At 49.6% G+C, this 15,706-nt stretch overlaps 1 long non-coding RNA gene across 2 annotated transcripts in view; it reads right to left on the bottom strand.

The window, feature by feature from the left end:
• Positions 1 to 15,682: 15,682 nt before the first annotated feature.
• The window catches only part of LOC120101758 (uncharacterized), a 5,034-nt gene continuing 5,010 nt past the window's right edge, over positions 15,683 to 15,706 (bottom strand). For both annotated transcript variants that reach the window (XR_010064999.1, XR_005502662.2), the window contains exon 2: positions 15,683 to 15,706. This exon is cut by the window's right edge and continues 581 nt beyond it. This is a non-coding gene — a long non-coding RNA (uncharacterized LOC120101758).

Here is a 15,706-nt window from a genome sequence, read left to right as displayed (position 1 = left end):
CATCAGGATTCTCTAGAGAACAGAAGCAGCAAGATGTGCATACAGTCTATCTGTGTGTGTGTGTGTGTGTGTGTGTGTGTGTGTGTGTGTGTGTGCGCGCGCGCGCGCGTGTGTGTGTGGTTTTGTTTTGTTTCATTTTGTGAGTCTTGTATGAGTAGCATAGGCTGACCCAGGACTCACTCTGTATCTGAGGGTTGGCCTTGAACTCTTCATCCTCCTTCTTCCACCTCTCAAAGTCTGAAATTGCAGGTTGTCTGCTCTCTTGCCAGGCAGAGCTGTTTTATCTTAAAGGATTTGCTGTCAGGATTACTGAGGTTCAAGAGGACTTAGGGTAGATGACAGTGATACCCAGAGAAGATCTGCAGTCCCACTCCTGAGGTTGACTACTGGCAAATTCCTTCTTGCTCCAGGGCAGGTCAGATTTTTTACATTAATACCTTAAGCTGACTAGATAAGGCTACTCACAGTACACAGGGAGTCTGCTGTACTCCAATTCACCTAATTTAAATTTAATTCCATCTCAAAAACACCTTCACTGAAACATCCCCAATGATATTTAACCAAGTGAGTGACATGGTCCGGCCATCCTAGTGCCCGACTGTCCTACTGGTGGATGTCCAGTGTTACACTTGTCCACCTCTCTTTGTTCTTTGACAAAGTCTTTCTGTGAAGCCCTGATGCTCTGAAACTTGATATTTGAATCTTTGTTCCCACCAATAGCAAGGTCACCACTAGAAGTTCCAAGGACAAAAAGTCAGTGCCCTTGGGCAGGGTCCAGGTGTGCTCACGAGACCTCAGAGGACCCTTAGAATCTAACGTAAGAATTCACAAAGCGTTGTGGTGCCTTTAGTCGCAGCACTCAGGAGGCAGAGGCAGCAGAACACCCTGGTCTGCATGCACAGTGAGCTCCAGGCCGCTTCATAGAAAGTGAAAGGCAGAGCCACTCTGTTAAGGCAGGTGTGGCACACCCCTGCAATCCTAGCACTTGGGACGCTAGGACAGGAAGATGGGTGCAAGTTCAAGGCTGTCCTGGAATATGTTGTGAAGCCATCCCTCAAAAGACAAATAGGATCCCGGGGCTGAGGCCGGGAATATACCTCAGTTTAGTATAGTGATCATTAGCACGCACAAAGCCAAGTTTGATCCCTGTAGCAAGTAAACTCAGCCTTTGGCAGTGCACATGTGTAATCTATGCTCTCGAGAAGTAAAGGCAGAAGGATCAGAAGGTCAATCCTTAGCTACCAAACAAGCTCTGGGCCAGCCTAGAATACATGAGATCCTAAGTCAGAGCCTAAATCAGGATGGAAATGAAAACACAAGAGCCAAGGACATGGCTTGGTTGGTAGAGTTTTGCCTAGCATGTATGAAAACTCAAGTTCAGTCCCCAGAGTCCATATTAAAAAGTCAAAGTGTACACTTGGGAGATAGAAGCAGGTGGATCTCTTGTGAGTTGAAGTCTAGCCTGGTCTACATGATGGACCCTGGGTTTTGCTTTTTGTTCTTTTTTAAAAAATGAAAAGGAAGGGGTTGGGGATTTAGCTCAGTGGTAGAGCGCTTGCCTAGGAAGCGCAAGGCCCTGGGTTCGGTCCCCAGCTCCGAAAAAAAAGAAAAAAGAAAAAAAAAATGAAAAGGAAGTGGACACCATTCACACCTGAAGTTGGCCCCCAGACTCCATACACACATGTACAGGGTGCATGTGCACTTGAACATACATACAAAATCAAAACCCACTCATATCACAGAAAGGGAAATGCAGACCTGGAGAGTGGTGACTGACCAGTGGTCATGGAATGCTGTCCTGTAGTCAGTGATAATCTCACTATTCAGGAACGGGACCCAGAAGCAGGAGTGTCCTCAAACCAAGCCATCCAGAGCTGGTCTTATTCAGGGTGTTCTCTAAGAGTCACACTCTTGGTGGCCCTAAGAACAGGTTCTACCTAATCAGGTGAATTGTAATGGTGACTTGCTGGTGGCCTGATTAAGTCTTGACCCTTCCAGAGTCTCACCTGGTTTCTGTGAGCCTTCTCGTAGACAGGTCTGACAGATCCAAATGCTCACGGCTCTGCATGGTATCCAGGGTAAAAAGGCAGGCAGTATCCCCTGCCTACCTCCTGAACACCATGTCCCGATGTCCATGTTGAGAAGCCACATCATGAGGCCACCTGGACTCTGTGTTCCTGGCTACTTCTTCGTTGTGTCTTTTTGCTATGATTATGTAGTCGTGGCTGGCTCGGAATCCACATAGAACAAGCTGTTCCCAAGCTTGCAGTGATCCTTCTGCCTCTGCCTCCCAAGTGCTGAGTCACCTGGTACTTCCAACAGTAGATGCGCACCTGAGCCTTCATCACCGCTGTAGGCACCAGGAGGACATGGTCTCACAGGTCAAGCAGCTTGGGTTCCAGTACTAGTCCATGTCCCTCTCACTGCGACCTCAGGCAACTGCCACAACCCACTGGAATCTCAGTTTCCCCATTTGTGAATCAGCTCAGAATTACTACATAGAGCACTAGGCCCAAAGCCTGCTCGCCAGCCTGGGAGGTACTTGTGTCTCCAGTGGAGGCTCGTCTCCTGTGGGCTTGTTGGCTGAGCTTTGTTCTTAGCTCAGAAAGCCCTGCCTGCTCTTGGCGTGTCTTACCTCCCTCTTCTCCATATCCACACTGTCCCAAGGCTTATTCTTAAGGAACTAAGACAGTGCTGTATCTGTATGATTATTCCAGAGAGCATCAGATCCCCCGACCCCGGAGTTACAGATAGCTGTGAGCCAGTATGTAGGTGCTGGAAACCAAACCCAGGTCCTCTCCAAGAACAGTAAGTGCTCTTTGACTGCTGAGCCATCTCTCCAGCTTCTGTTTTCTTTGACACTTACTGTGTGTTTGTGTGTGAGCACCTGTGGTGGTCAGAAGACAGCTTGTGGAAGTTGGTTCTCTCCCACCAGGTAGGTTCCAGGAACTGACCTCGGGTTGTCAGGATTTGTGGTACAGAGCCCTGTGAACCCTGTTGGGCCCCTTAAGACAGTGGGGTTGGAGCAATAGCTCAGTGGTTAAGAGCACTTGCTGCTGCTCTTCAAAGGATCTGAGTTTGGCTCCCAGCACCTACATGACAGCTTAAAATCATGCATAACTCTGTTCCAGGGAATCTGGCACCCTCTTCTGGCCTCCACAAACATCAGCCATACATGCAGTGCTCTTACATATATGTCAGCTGTCTTGGAAGGTCGCTATTTCTGTGATGGGACACCCTGACCCAAAGCACATTTCTAAGTCATTGTTTATCATGTTAAAAAAAAAATAGGGCAGGAACTCAAGCAGGGCAGGAACCTGGCCTTAAACTCACAGAGATCCACCTGCCTCTCCCTCCAGAGTGCTGGGATTAAAGGCAACCTTTAGTCCCTTGGCTGTGTTGGAATTTTGTTACAAGTGTAATCTACTCCGGGTAGGACATTGATGCAGGTCTTCAGACTGCTCCACAGGGGCTCTGCCCTCACGCTGGGCATTCAAGCTTCTTCCCACTGTGGTCCTTCTTGGATTCACTCAGTCCTTCCTGCTGTGGGCACTTCATTTGTGCATGGATTTACTCTCGGTCTGAGGAAGAATTCTGTCTCTCTGCTCTGGCTGCAAAGTCAATCCCCCCTTCCCTCTCCACACTGTTCATTAAGATGGTGGTTAATAGTCCGGCCAGGGGAAGAAGAACCATGACTTTACTACTCTATGCACAGTAGCAAAGTGTATAGAGTGCTCTAGGCTGCGTGGTAGGGCTAAGGAAACTGAGCACCATCCCGCCATTCTTCCCTTCACACCTGCCAGGCTCAAGTCTGTCAGCTCTCTCTGTGAGCAGCAGCCCCAGATTCAAACAACCTGCTGGCTTGCCCCTTTAGGGACCAGCATTCTTGTTAGATTTTTCCTACAGTTTTGGGGTTGTAGACCAGTGGTTTACCTCCAGGGGTGCTGGAGGGCGGTGACTTCTAAGACCAGGCTTCACCCTGGGAGAACTTGAAATCAAGTTTGAGAAACTTGAGCAAAGCACAGGGAATCGTAAATCCTGGTAGACAGACTGTGAGTGATGTCAGAGGTCCAATGTCTAGGGAGCAGAGGGCAAGAGGGCATGAATTATGGGAGGGGGAGGGATCTGCAGGCTGGGTCAGAGTGAGTTGCCCTGACAGGTGCAGGGGGCAGGGGTGGCAGGGTTCACTCTTGAGCTGTACTTTCTCTTCCCATGGCCGGTGGTGAGTGGAGAGAGATAGGGAACTGCCTGGGGCTTCTGGGAGACCCAGTACCCGCTGGTGACTAAGTAAGGGCTTGCAGAGGCTTATGGACTAAGGCTGCTTTCACTTCAAAGAGCCGTTGCAAAGCAGCTTGGTGAAGAGAGGTAAGACAAACTAAACGGACAAACTCCATTTCCTAGATGATGCCCCTGGGCTTCCCCCAGTGCTTAGCCCAGAGACTGATGGGGGGAGGGGTGTTGCTGATCCCAAAATACATGCAATGATTTTAAGTAGAGCACAGCCAAGATGCTGGAAGCATGTCCACTCCAGGTCCTTAGAAACCTGTAAGGAAGTCAGACCCCCACCCCAGTCCAGCCCTCCCCTCTCTGTTCTGTGTAAATCCTTGATAGAGGTGTTCCCTTCTTCCTCTTTTCCTGGGTGGTTCCCTCAACTATAAAATACAGGGATTACAGCACTTAGAAGGTAGGATAAAAAGAGCAGGAGTCTGGGCTGCAGAGATGGCTCAGAGGTTAAGAGCACTGACTGCTCTTCCAGAGGCCCTGAGTTCAATTCCCAGCAACCACATGGTGGCTCACAACCATCTGTAATGGGATCTGATGCCCTTTTCTGGTGTGTCTGAAGACAGTGACAGTTACTCATATATAAATAAATAAGTCTCCCCCCCCCCCTCCCCGGAGCTGGGGACCGAACCCAGGGCCTTGCGCTTCCTAGGCAAGCGCTCTACCACTGAGCTAAATCCCCAACCCCTCAAATAAGTAAGTCTTTTTTTTTTTTTTTTTTTTTGGTTCTTTTTTTCGGAGCTGGGGACCGAACCCAGGGCCTTGCGCTTCCTAGGTAAGCGCTCTACCACTGAACTAAATCCCCAGCCCCGAAATAAGTAAGTCTTAAAAAAAAAAAAGAGCAGGAATTCAAGGCTACCCTTGATTACTTATAAAGTTCCAGGCCAGCCTGGGCTACTTGACTGTTTTTAAAACCAATCAAGCAGCAAGCAGGAATTCATTCAGATGATCTCTATAGACATTTTGAACAGTGGGGTGTGTGTGTGTGTGTGTGTGTGTGTGTGTGTGTGTGTGTGTGTGTGTAGGTCAGATGTAGGCTTGGTAGACTTCCAATGTCTTCCTAAATATTTTCATTTATTAAAGATTTTGTTGTATTTGTTTTCTTGAAACAGGGCCTCTCTATGTATCCCTGGTTGTCCTGGAACTCCCTACATAGACCAGGCTGACCTCAAACTTACGGAGATCCACCTGCCTCAGACTCCTAAGTGCTAGGCCTAAAAGCGTGCACCATCACACCCAGCCATTCATTTTCATTTTGTGTATGAGTGTTTGCCTACATATGTGTGTGCACCAAATGCACACCTGACGCCAGCAGAAATCAGGAGAAGGCACCAGGTCTCCTGGTACAGAGTTACAGACTATTGTAAGCCGCCATAGTGGGGCTGGGAACCCAACCTAGGACCTCTGAAAGGACAGTCAGTCCTTTTAACCACTGAGTCATCTCTCTCGTTTCCATAACATTTTAATCGCTTGTCCTTTTGTTTTAAGACAGGGTCTCACAATGCATCCCTGGCTGGCCTGGAACTTACTGTGTAGACTAGACTGGCCTCAGACTTACAGAGATCCTCCTGCCTCTGACTCCTGAGTTCTGTCCCATGAAATTTTATTCTTTGTGTGTATGTTATATGAGTTTGTGTGTGCATCTGTGGAGGTATGTATGCGTGTGTACACATGTAGAGAACAGAAGTTGATATCCAGTATCTTTCTTAATCTTCGTCTTTTTCATGTGGATGTGATGTGATGTGATGTGATGTGATGTGTGTGTGTGTGTGTGTGTGTGTGTGTGTGTGTGTGTGTGTGTGAAGGACAGAGGACATAACTCTTCTTTGATTCCTCCCCACCATATTCACTGAGGCAGGGTCTCTCAGTTTAGCTCAGAACTCACTGATAGGCTAGTATAGCTAGCCAGCTTGCTCTAGGGATCCCCAGTCTACACTTACACAACGTTGGAATCACTGGCAAACTGTCACACCCGCTCTGTTCTTGAAGCTTTTGAGGCAAAAGCTCTAAGTTTTGAGTGTCTTCCCTACACCACCATGAGGTTTTTGCCTATCTTTCTTTCTTTCTTCCTTCCTTCTTTCCTTTCTTTCTTTCTTTCTTTCTTTCTTTCTTTCTTCCTTTCCTTCCTTCCTTCCTTCCTTCCTTCCGTCCTTCCTTCCTCCCTCCCTTCCTTCCTTTCTTCCTTCCTTTTTTGTATTTGCTTGTTTGTTTGAGGCAGTGTCTCTCACTGAACTAGACCTCACTGATCAGCTAGACTGACCGGCCACAGCCCTCCTGTCTCTGCCTCCCCAACACTGAAATTAAAGGTGTGCATGCAGCACGCTGCCCAGAGATTTACATATGTGCTAGGGATCCCAACTTCAGTCCTCTGGTTATCTCCCTAGCCCCAAAGTTCTATGCTTTATGGATATAGTTCTCATAACCCTCCCTTGTCATCATCTTCAGCAAAACCAACATCTGCTCCTTCCAGAAGGCTTCTTCTGTATGTGATCCAGCAGACACTGGTATTCTAAGTACAAATGACTGCCAGCATTCAGTGGGTGATTATTATTTTTGTTTTGTTTAGGCTTTATTAGGGAAATGTACTGCACGGAGTGTTTAATATTTGAGAGTTTGCGTTATTCTCCCTGAAGTAGAATTATAGTCACCTCCAATGTACAGAACTGAGGCTCTAGAACTAAAGTGTGCTGTCCAGAAGCTAAGGCTGGGTAGCAGTCGGAGTTTGGGAAGGTTTTATGTTGTTTTCTTTCTATAAAGATAGATTTATGGGCTGGAGAGATGGCTCAGCGGTTAAGAGCACTGACTGCTCTTCCAGAGGTTCTGAGTTCAATTCCCAGCAACCACATGGTGGCTCACAACCATCTGTAATGGGATCTGATGCCCTCTTCTGGTGAGGACAGCGACAGTGTACTCACATATATAAAATAAATAAATCTTAAAAAAAAAAAAAAAGATAGATTTATTTATTTATTTATTATTTGAATACACTAAAGCGGTCATCAGACACACCAGAAGGAGTATCCATGTGGTTGCTGGGATTTGAACTCAGGACCTCTGGAAGAGCAGTCAGTGCTCTTAACCACTGAGCCATCTCTCCAGCCCCCTTGTTCTCTTTTCTTTCTATTTTTTTTAAATTTTTTTTTTTCGGAGCTGGGGACCAAACCCAGGGCCTTGCGCTTGCTAGGCAAGCGCTCTACCACTGAACTAAATCCCCAACCCTCCTTGTTTTCATTTTTATCTTTGCATTTTTGTTTTGTTTTTTCCAAGACTGGGTTTCTCCATGTTGCCCTTTCTGTCCTAGAACTCATTCTATAGACCAGGTTGGTCTTGAACTCACAGAGATCTATGACAACCTTCTGATCCTCAGGTCTCCCCTCAGTCCCACTGATGCTTCTCTACCTCGCAGGCTGATGAGAGAAATATGAGAACTCCCCTTAGCCTTTCTTCCTTTGCTCCAGACAGTCTGTGTGCCAGGCTCTGGGTCAGGTGCTGGGCACTGTAGAGTCTTGCTCCCCAGAAGCTGGTCACCTACTCCAAGGCAGCGTGGTTAGTGTCCACTGGAGGACGAATGCAGGGGCCCAGCTGGAGGCCACGCTGGTGAATCATGAGTCACTGGGGGTAGTGGGCAAAGCAGGAATGGCTGAATGGAGCCAACTTCTGCTTTCACAGGGAGGTGAGGAGCATGGCCTGGAGGCCTAGGACCCAGGTCCAGCACTAGGCAAGAGGGGCCAGGAGTCAGACGATCAGAGCCAGAGCCTACCAGGAGATCTACAGGATAAGACAAATGTGCAACAGGAAAGGGATAGGGAAGTGTCTCGACCCACCTCCTGACAGCCTCTAGCTAGCGAGCAGTAGAGGCAGCAAGGAGATATGTAGGTGTCAGAAGCAGCCCACATTGTGTTCAGGACTGAGGGTACTTCTAATGGCCCTCAGCAATGCTGACCTCAGTATCTTATCTTCTTGCAAGATGATTTCGGTCTTCGACTTGAGTCTGCTACAATAGACTCGAACACTTGTTTGAGTCTGTGGCTCTTAACCTGCACAATGCCGTCACCTAGAGAGGGTTTGAAAACCAGCACTGGTTCTGGTGCCGGGGGACCCTAGGCCTGGTGTTGTATCAGCTCTCTCTGAAACAGGAGTGGGCTGGGAAAAGGCACTTTGTACCTGCCTGCCTGCCTGCCTGCCTAATTTTTGCAATGCCAGGGAACCCAGGCTTCACTCCCTAGTAAAGGATAGATGTCTGGTCATTCAAAGCGTTAAGTTGAGGACACACTCAAAAGACACAGCTGGGCCTGGTAGTATATACATTTAATTCCACTGCTCGGGAAGCAGAGACAGGCAAATGTCTGTGAGTTCCAGGTCTCTCTCTCTCTCTCTCTCTCTCTCTCTCTCTCACACACACACACACACACACACACACACACACACACACACACACGAGAAGATACAGGGACTTGAGTGCCAGCTTTAGGGGCTCTGGTTGTGCCAGGCCTTTGGGATACCATAGTAGGCAATATCAACTTGGTAGGCTCATTCTGCTCAGGGAAATGGTGGACTGCAGGTCAATAAGGAACCATATGGTAACTGGAGATGACTTGTTTTTCTTAGTGCAGCAGGCCTCATCCAGGCCAGCGCTTTACCATTCGCCTGTACCCCAGCCCTTCATTTACTGACTCTCTACTGTATGTGAGGCTGAGGTAAATGTAGGAGGGCATATGCGCGCAGATGTCTTCACACGTGTGACTGAGGTCAGAGAACCACCTCGGAGGCTGGCCTAATCTTCCACTTTGTTGGAGAGGCTCCCTCTTGTCCTTGTTCCCATCTCAACAGAGGAGTGCTGGGATTACAGATGTGTGTCACCCACATGTGTTTGTGTTTACTGTGCAAACACTACCCAGCAAGCCACCTCCCAGACCTGGCCTTTTATTTGGAGAGTTTTGTTTGATTGTGTGTATTTGTATGTGCTGTGTATGTTCACCCATGTGTGGGTACATGTGCTTGTGCTTGTAGAGGTCAGAGGAGACGTCAGGTGCTCTGTTCTCTCATCTCCATTTTACTACTTTGAGACAGACTCCCTTCCTGAACCTGGAGCTGAGCTTGCAGCCAGCAAGCCCTGAGTGATCTTCCTTCAGATGTCTCCCACAGAGCTAGAGTTATGGCTGTGCAGTCATGCCCAGCTTTAAATACGGACGCTAGGGAATCGAACTCGGGTCCTCATGCTTGCGGAAACATGTACTCTCACTGAGCCACTCCCCATAGCTTTCTTTTTCTTTTGAGAGATTGTCTCACTGAGTGGCCCAGACTGATCTTAAACTCACTCTGTAGCCTAGTCAGGCATTTCCCTGGCCTCCTAAACAGCTGGGATTACAGGAGTGTACCACTGGGTGAGGGCTTAGGTGGGGGAGGGGGTAGCATGGAAAGGGAGTTTGAGTGTCCAGGGAAGGTCTGTGTGAGAAGCTGATAGGATCTAGTCTTGTCGAGGCTCAGAGGCTCGGCACCTGCAAAGGCCCCCCAGGTCAATGCATACTTTGTATCTTTGGGAAACAAAGGGTCAGGGTATGAGAAGAGAAAACAAGGGTAATTGGACGTTAGTCAGCAGGGACAGATAAGGGGAGCTAAGATTAAGAGCTCAATTCTTCCTCTGGGGTTAGTTCCCAAATTCCAATGGTGTTGTCACCTCTGTCAGTCTCTGGTGACCTGGGGTTGGTCATTTCCCTTCCATGGATCTGTCTCCCTTTAAGGTAGATTGGCCCAGGTAGTATCCTAGGAGACTCAATCTAGATGTCCACACATTAAATAAATAAATGCCCACCACCATACAGCACTGGAAACCTTTGGAAGGTGTCAATGACACTTGCTCACACGTTCATAATTGAGCAAAGTCACTCTTTACTCCACTCTTGTCCCCAGGGTAGATGATCTGCCATCATTGATTTACTGGGTTGAGCTGGCCCGACTTCACATGCTTTCTCATTGGTCTAGTTCCAGGAGGAGGAAAAAGGGTCTGGAGGAGCTAGAGACAAGGGCTCGGGCCCTGACCTGAGGCTGTGCGGCCAAGGACAGGGCCCTGCGAAGGTGTCATTTTTTATGAATGATTTCCTGACAGGACTGACTCAGACTCAGCCAGAGCTGCAAGGGCTGGGGAACAGGCCTCTTTTCCGGAGCCTAATCAGCCCCGGGCAGCTGGCTCCAGAGACCAAAAGGCCTGTGCAGCACAGAGCTGTGCGGTCGGTCGGGGACACTGGTGGTCTTTGGCGGTTTTTCTACTCCCAGCTTTTCTTAGCTTATGGTGACAGTGGGGGAGGAGCAGACCCACTGGGCTTCTCCTCCTCCCCTGTCTCCAGGCTCCCTCCTTAGGAGGCCTGCTGTCAGCAGCTTTCAGCACCACTGCCTGCCTGGAGTCTTTTGTGCCTCCAGCAGAGGTGTCCCGGGACACACTCTTGCTTCACATTGACCTCTGCAGCCAGGCCTAGAAGCAGAACGCAGGGTGGGATTAGGGTGGGGGTAGAGCTCCTGGGAAAGCAGGAAGGAGAGACAGGGAAGGATTCTGCCTTCTCTACCTACATGCCAGCCCCCAGCTCCCTCCCCAGATTATTCTGTCACTGAATCTAGTAATAGTCCTTAGGTTCAGGGAAATCATTCCTGGGAGAAGCCCTGTGCTTTTGGCTGCAGTGGGAAGGTTTTCAGGCCCATCTCAAAGTCTGGACGGAGCGGATCATGGTGGCTCACACCTGTCATCTCAGCATGCAAGAAATAGAGGCAGGAGGGGCACTTAGTGAGTTCCAGGCTATCCAGAGTTATAGAAGCTATAGTGTGAGAGCCTAGCTCAAAAAACAAAAAAACAAACAAACAAACAAACAAACAAACAAAAAACAAAAAGCAAGCTGGTATAGTACTGTGCCTCAATCTGAGCACCTGGGAGACAGAGGGAGGTGGATCTCTGAGCTTGGGGTTAGCCTGGTCTACCCAGAGAGCTCCGAACTAGTCAAAGTAACAAAGTGAACCTGTCTCAAAAACAACAACAACAAAAACAAAACCAAACAAAAACCAACCAACCAACCAACCAAAAACTAAAATAAAAAGAAGCTAGCCATGGTTCATGAGTCCATCATCCCACCACTTGGAAGGAGAGAAGGCAGGGTGCAGGGAAATGAGGGACTCAAGCAAGACTAGCCTCAGCTACAATGAATTTGAGGCCAGCCTGGGTTCCATAAGGCCCTGTCTCAAGTAAAGAGAAACAGAGACAGAGAGAGAGGCAGCTAAGGAGAGTCAGGGCTCCAGAGGTCCCTACTAGTGTAAGGGGCCATTCCTTCCGCACGAGTTCACGAAGCTTTGAGAAAATTGGCCACCTATGTCACTCAGAAGAGTCTGGCCTGCAGGGCACCTTCCTCGGTGCCCTTTATTCACTGCGGGCCTCACTGGGCTCAGTAAAGGGTACTGAGATGAGCCCAGGAGGCCCAGCCCCTGCTTAGCTTTGCCACTACCCCCTGCACAGGCCTCAGAGAACAGAGACAGAGGCCTTGGGGGCTCCTGAGGCAGTGATGCCCATGAGCTCCGAGACTCATTATGACAGGGATCAAGAGGCTCCAGGCCCCTCTAGAGGTCAACTGTGATGATGGATTCTGGGAAGTTACTTGCATGCTCTGTGCAGAGTACAGTGGGGGGGGGGGGGTGTGACTGCAAGACCTGGAGTTCTGAGGAGCCTCTGGCACAGGCCTCCTGCCACCGCCTTGTCAGTAGGCCAAGCTCTGGAATTCTGTGCCAAGTCTCTGGAAAGAGCCCTGTCCTGCCAGCCAAGGGACAGGAAAACAAGATTAAAGGTTCCAGGAGCGGCAGCGGTGACACGTGCCTGTAATCCTGGCCCTTGGGAGGTGTAGAGAAGAGGAGTGGGAATTCAAGGCCAGCTTCGCAAACCTGAGGCCAATTTGGGCAACAGGCAATAAATAGATGGTAGATAGATAGATAGATAGATAGATAGATAGATAGATAGATAGACAGACAGACAGACAGACAGACAGACAGATAGATATAGCTAGACCTAAAAAAAATACACAGGCCTGGAAGCTGGCCCCGGCCTTCCCTAGGGGACTGCCTCTGAATCACTGTGCTGGTTCCTCCTCCCTCCAGCCCTACTTATACTGTCCAGGAGCCAGGCAGGTGAGGATAAACCTACTCTGGAGGAGGGAATCTGGGGCAGCACATATTTCTGTTGGGGCTCACAGTCAGCTGCCCTTCTGGGCAGCCAGCATGGTTGGGGGTGGCAGCTGATGTCACTGCATTTTACCCTGTTCAGCTTCCTTTGCATCATGATGGATGTGGAGCTCCCCCCACCCCCATGGAGGGAAACCATCTCGTCGTTTCGCCCATAGCGCTCTGGTGGAGACTTCTGTCCCTGTACTTAATTCTTCAACATACCTGTCTCCCTCACTAGACATTCCATTTCCTGGAGTTCTGGCTGATCGAAACCCACAATTACAACCATTTCTTGTGAAAAGAACTGATCTTCCCCGGGGAGGGAGAGGAGGAAGTGAGGTCCCTCTCCCTACCCTCCTCTGTGCCCCTATTTTCATGGCATTAGTGACTGAACCCAAGGTTGCTCTCTGTTCCCTTTTGCCTCAGGTTCATCCTGGGCAGAGTCTGGTGCTGTGGTCACTTCAGAAGCCCTGGACATCAGAGGAGGCAGGGATATCACCAGCACATGGGGACGAGTGGCAGCTCCAGCCTGTACACTTCCTCTTCTGCTCACACCTGCCACTTCCTGGCCATGTGGTTTCTGCCTTCTGTGCAAGCTGATAAACCAAGCCTGCAGGCCCAGCACCATTCCCCCACGCCTCCCCTGGCTGGGCCCGGTCCCTACCCCTGGGCGGTGCTTGGCATGTTGCTGGATACAGGCGTATGGCACTGTCAGGTAGACTGGTAAGCTGGCAAGTAACAGCCTCTGGGTTGCCAACGACATTTGACACACTGCCCTACAAGCTTGCATCTTGGAAGGCTGAGCTGAGCTGGCTCTATAGCTAGACTGATACAAAATGCTACTGTGGGGAGGTCCTGAGGGCCTGGGCTCAAGGCTCTTTGGAAGCCTGCAGTGCTCTCAGTACTGCCTAGGCCTGTGTTTACAGAAGGTGGCTTTCAGCATGGAGCAGTGAGGACCAGAAGTAGCATGTTTGTAGGAGACACAGGTGCTGCTGGCTTCATCAGTATTTGGAGCTTTGGAGCACTGTGCCCTGCTTGAGAGACACTCGGAGCCAATTTATCGGACGCCTGTTAGACGACTGACTTATTAGTGACACCTGGTGCTCACAGGGCCTCCCAGGTGTCAGCCCCGGCCCAGGGTGTGCACCAGACTTACAGACCCCAGGAATAAAGATCACAGAGACAAAGGGCCAGATGCCTGGCCTGAGTGACAAGAAAGCAGGCTCTGCCTACTGCAGGGTCATCTCCTAGCCTGGTTCTGTGCCTCGGTTTCTCTGTTAGAAAGTATTGATGTCCAGCCCTGCTGTGGCCGTTGTCTGGTGTCTGGTCCTCCTCTCTGTGGCTTCAGTACTTCAGCTCTGCTCTGACCTTCTGAGCGCCTCCGGTCTCCGGGCAAACTCCTCCTCACTGTCATGGCTCAGCTCCATGTCCCTTTCTCTAAGAGGCCTTCCCTGGCCGCTCGTCTGTCTCACCTCAGGCCCCACTCTGACCTAGGGTATTGCCCCTTTTATCAGCTTCCCCCAGCACAGAGCTCGGTGTCTTGGTTTAGAGCCAGGCCCTCAGGTAACCCAGGCTGGCTTTGGAACAATAGCCACATATGACCTTGAACAGCTAGGATCCTCCAACACTGAGATTATAGGCATGTGTCATTCTAGCTTTGCTTTTTTGGTCATTGTTTTTGCTTCTGTTTGCTTGCTTGTTGTCTTTTGAGACAGGGTTTCTCTGTGTAGCCCTGGCTGTCCAGGAACTCAGTAGACCAGGCTGGCCTTGAACTCAGAGATCCACCTGCCTGCGTCTTGCAAGTGCTGGGAGTAAAGGCGTGCGCCACCATCGCCTGCTTAAATTTGCTTTATGAGTCAGTGTCTCATTCCACAGCTCAGCGTACTCTGAAATTCATTCCGTAGCCCAGGCTGACCCCAAAGTCGCAGCAATCCTCTTGCTTCAGCTTCTCTAGTACCGAGATGAGTCCCCATGCCTGACTTGAATAATATTTGTTGAATGAGTGGCTGAGTAGACATCCTGAGGGTCTCTTCTGTCCCTTAGCTTCGACTCAGTGCCCCACCCACTGTGGGCATAACTCATTCCTACATCAGTAAGACAGGGTCTTGCTATGTAACTTTGGTCAGTCCGGAACTTGTTACCTGCTAGAGCCTCAAGCTTATAGAGCTCTGTCTGCCTCTGCCTTCTGAGTTTCTGAGTGCTGGGGTTAAAGTGTGCACCACCATGCCCTGCTTTCCCCTGGACTTTGGAAGGGTAGCAGACAGTAGGGAACATACTGCATCTAGTTTATAACAAGGATGGCTTTCTGAAGCCTTATCACGGTGTCCTTGCTGCCCTAGCTCACTGCTGCCCCCCGATGGCTGCATATGTAAGGATTAACCGTGAGTGAACTCTGGCACGTATGTAGAAAGAAGTAAGGCCTTCGAGGAGAGCCCTGGACCTGAGGTAGGCAGACGACACAGAGACGCCCCTAGAAAAATACCTAGTTTGGCCTGAGAAGACGAACCTGCAAAGTGCTTGCCACACAAGAACAAAGGCCCAAGGCTGCATCCCCAGCACCCACGTCCTGCTGGGAACGCAACCCCAAGGGAGTACCCGGAGCTCCACAGGCAGCTTGTCTTGCTGAATCAGTCAGCTCCGGGCTCAATGACAGACCCTATCTCAAACAAGAAGGTGGCAGCCCATGTGAACCTATGGCTTCAGCACACATTTGTATACATGTGTACCTACCCATGTAGCCACAAAGTTTGAGGCTTTAAGCTGGGCATGGTAATACATGATTATAGTCCCAGCACCCAGGAGGCTAAGGCAAGAGGGTTGTCATAACTCTGAGGCCATTCTGAGATGCACAATAAGAACCCATCTCAAAAGCAAAAGGGGCTAGGCACAGCGATACTTGCCTTTAATACAAGCGAGCATTCAGGAAGTGAAATCTACCCTTGCCTACATAGTGAGTTCAGGCCAGCCTGGGCTACACAAGACCATGCTCCCACCACCCTCCACAAAGAATTAAATTAAATTAATAAAGAAATAAGAGGGCTGGATGTGGTGGTACACACTTTCAATACTAGTATATAGGAGGTAGAGGCAGATAGATCTCCCTGAGTTCAAGCCCAGCTAGGGTGACATAGTCAGAGCCTGTCTCAGAAAAAGGAAAAGGAAAAGGAAAAAGAAGAGGGAAAGGAAGGAAGGAAGGAAGCAGCTGGACTGTTGTTTGAAAAGGGCTGGATAC

This window comes from Rattus norvegicus, chromosome 3, assembly GCF_036323735.1.
Source record: "Rattus norvegicus strain BN/NHsdMcwi chromosome 3, GRCr8, whole genome shotgun sequence".
NCBI classification, from domain to species: domain Eukaryota; kingdom Metazoa; phylum Chordata; class Mammalia; order Rodentia; family Muridae; genus Rattus; species Rattus norvegicus.
The sequence above is the reverse complement of the archived record's forward strand: the minus strand, read 5'-3'. Positions and strand labels throughout refer to the sequence as shown.